The sequence below is a fragment of the Colobus angolensis genome, unplaced genomic scaffold (assembly GCF_000951035.1).
Source record: "Colobus angolensis palliatus isolate OR3802 unplaced genomic scaffold, Cang.pa_1.0 Scaffold11, whole genome shotgun sequence".
Classification (NCBI taxonomy): Eukaryota; Metazoa; Chordata; class Mammalia; order Primates; family Cercopithecidae; genus Colobus; species Colobus angolensis.
In genome coordinates this window covers 6,430,096-6,434,033 of record NW_012112030.1, presented here as the reverse complement: position 1 = coordinate 6,434,033, position 3,938 = coordinate 6,430,096, and positions in this window count along the sequence as shown.

Here is a 3,938-nt window from a genome sequence, read left to right as displayed (position 1 = left end):
ATCTCGGCTCACTGCAACCTCCACCTCCTGGGTTCAAGCAATTCTCCTGCCTCAGCCTCCCGAGTAGCTGGGATTACAGGCACCCGCTATCATGCCCAACTAATTTTCATATTTTTGTAGAGACAGGGTTTCTCCATGTTGGTCAGGGTGGTCTTGAACTCCTGACTTCAGGTGATCCACCTGTCTCGGCCTCCCAGAGTGGTGGGATTACAGACGAGAGCCACCATGTGTGGCCCAGAGAATAGCATTTTAAAGAAACTGTTGTAAAAAGCAACATTTGGTCAATCTTTCATCTAACATCTGTACCCCTCTCCCCCATTACTTGATTATTTTGAAGCAAATTTCAGGCATTTCATGTCTATGTACTTTAGTATTCATAAATATTCATAAAAAATGGTAATTCCATTAGCATCTAAAGTATATAATAATTGTTTGATATTGCCCTCAGTATTGGAATTTTACCAGTTGTCTCATAATACTCATAATATTTTTTCCAGTTGCTTTGTTCTAATCAGGATCCCCCAAAAGGTCTACATATTGTATTTTATGGACATATCTCTTGGTCCATATATATTGCATTTGGTTGATAAGCCTCTCAGTCTCTAGGTTCCTCCTCCCTTAGGCATTTAACTAAATACATTACACATATGAAGTCACATAATGCCTTCACAACATTATGAAATAGGTACTATTATTACCACCATTTTACTGATGAGGAAACTGAGTCACAAAGCAGTTAAATGACTTACCTAAATTCTCACAATTATTAGGATTCAAAGTTGAGATCTGAATACTATACATGAATCTTAACCACTATTTTTGTTTCATGTAACACATAGTCTCTAATAAATGCTTCCAAAATGTGCGTTGTAGCATATTAGTCACCAATTTTATAAAGAAGAGTTTTGCTCAAGGTAAATTAACACTCATGAATAATTATATAACATGTTTTATTACAAAGAAGAGTGGATCCTTACATTTTAATTTCTTGCATGTTTCAGTGACTTAAATCCTTCTCCATATTACCCCCCTTAATAGGAAGTGAGAATGAATGTAAGTGCTTCCCCCCAATCTTCGGGCAAAACCAGAACAAACCAGCCTTATCAGTTTCTTTTAATTTGAAAAATTACATAAGCAAATCTATACAAACAATAATTATAGATACAGTAAAAAATGAAGTAAATTAAAATAATCCATAAACTCACATCTTTGGTGTGCATCCATCTTCTATGTGTGTATTGGTATGCACACAAATACATACCTGAACATATATATATTTTAAAAAGCAACTATATGATTGCATTATACAAATTTTAAAATGGTTTTCTCACTCAAATAAGTCAGATATATGAAACAATGGTTCTTTAAAATAATGTATGCCTACTGCAAAATATCTAAATGATAAAGAACATAATAAAAGTAAAATCACTCACTATCTTTCAGAGATAAATATAATTATTCTTGTAAATGCTAAATAGTACTCTGTTGTACAGATGTGCCATAATATATTTAAAATCACCCTATTTTGGATATTTAGGTCTTTTCTAATTTTTCAGTTACAAAAATACTGCAGAAAATGTTTGTAAAAACCAAATAATTTCTTGAGCTTTTTATTTTTCCAAATTGCCAGAAAGATTCTAATCTTTCCCTTATGTTTCCATTTTTAGTACTTCTGCCTGTCACTCAAGCAATTTCCATACATAGGAAATGTCAAAAACAGTTGAAACATAACAAAACATCCAACATGCAGCAAGAAAGATTTGCCGCCAAATTATCTGCATGTGGGAGAATTATTTAATGCCTCAAAGAGGGGAAAAAATAAATCTTTAAACCTGAATATAGGAAGTGTGAGGAGGAAGAAAAGGCTTGGTTTGGTTTACTGCCTTTAATTTTGAGAATGACTTTAAATTCTGATCGCTCCGAACAATGGTATAGAGGTTAAGCTGGGCATTGGAGTCATTTGGATTTAAGTACTGACTTTGCTACTTACTAATTAAGTGAACTCACACATAGTATCTGGAAGTCACAATTTTCTCATCTGTAAAACAAGTATAATAATAGTGTTTTAGGAATTGCTAGAATCATCAATGTGATAACGCACCCAGAATGCTCAGTGCAATGCCTGGCATATTATAAATATCATTATTAATATAATATATACATATAACTTAAGTATACACTCTTTGGCGGGCAATTCAAATATTTTGCAAGTAATATTTTTGTATTCTTATTATCTTTTTTTTTTTTTTTTTTGAGACGATGTCTCACTCTGTCTCCCAGGCTGGAGTGCAGTGGCAAGATCTCAGCTCACTGCAACCTCCGCCTCCCGGTTTCAAGTGATTCTCCTGCCTCGGCCTCCCCAGTGGCTGGGATTGCAGGCACGCGCCACCACGCCCGGCTAATTCCTTTTTTTGTTGTTTTTTGAGACGGTGTCTCACTCTGTCTCCCAGGCTGGAGTGCAGTATCGCGGTCTCGGCTCACTGCAACCTCCGCTTCCCGGGTTCAAGTGATTCTCCTGCCTCAGCCAGGACTACAGGCGTCCGCCACCGCGCTTGGCTAATTTTTGTATTTTTGGTAGAGACGAGGGTTTCACCATATTGCCCAGGCTGGTCTAGAACTCCTGACCTTGTAATCCGCCCGCCTCGGCCTCCCAAAGTGCTGGGATTACAGGCATGAGCCGCCGCGCCAGGCCTTCGGCTAATTTTTGTATTTTTAGTAGAGACGGGGGTTTCACCACGTTGGCCAGGCTGGTCTCCAGTTCTTGACTTCAGGTGAGCCCCTGGCCTGAGCCTCCCAAAGTGTTGGAATTACAGGGGTGAGCCACCGCGCCGGGTCTCCTATTATTTTATGTGATTAAAAAGTAGAGAGCAGGCTGGGGCCGTGTTTCCTGCCTGTAATCCCAGCACTTTGGAGATCTAAAACGGTAGAATAGTTTAAACCCAGGAATTAAAGACCAGCCTGGGCAGTATACTGAGACCCCGTCTCTATTTAAAAAAAAAGAAAAGAAAAAGAAAGGAAAGAAAGTAGGGTAGTTTGACAAAAGTTTAAAAAGCCAGGATATGGGCCGGACACGGTGACTCACGCCCGTAATCCCAGCACTTTGGGAGGCCAAGGCGAACGGATCACGAGGTCAGGAGTTCGAGACCAGCCAGGCCAACATGGCGAAACCCCATCTCCACTAAAAATACAAAAATTAGCTGGGCGTGGTGGCGCGCACCTGTAATCTCAGCAACTCTGGAGGCTGAGGCAGGAGAATCACTTGAACCCGGGAGGCGTGGGATGCAGTGGGCCGAGATCCCGCCATTGCACTCCAGCCTGGGCAATAAGAGTGAAACTCCGTCTCAAAGCAAAACAAAACAAAAAAAGCCAGAGTATGAAATATTTAAGAATTTGCAGCAGAATAATATGACTCCAGGATGTGACAGCTGTAAAGGGTAAGCAGGACGAATATCAAGGTCCCTTCTTGGCTGAGCAAGATTGCAGAGAACAAAGGCCATGCACAGGTTTACGAAGCTGGAACAAGGTACAGGACCCAGATCTTCTGATGTTTATTTCATCGTTACACGCTCATTTATCATGTATCCACTCATTCAAGGAGCATTTACTAAATTCCAGGATGACATAAGGGTAACATATAAACTTCACCCCAATCTTCACCTCAATGCTCATGATCCTTTTAAAATTATCTCGAGGGAAAGAGAAGCCCATCAAAGACAGTCCTGAGAAAGCTGGGGCTGTTCATCTGTATTCGGAGTTTAACAGAATGAAACGCCGGGGTCGGGGTGTCAGCTGGAATTGACGGTGTACGGTGCGCACGAGGGAATCTCCCTACCGGGAGCAGTGAGTTGTCATCCCGGGTAGACAGCGAGCTCCCGGAGCCACGCGGCCGCAGGGGGGCGAGGGCGGCGAGACCCCTTGCCGGCGTGAGCGCAGCCGTG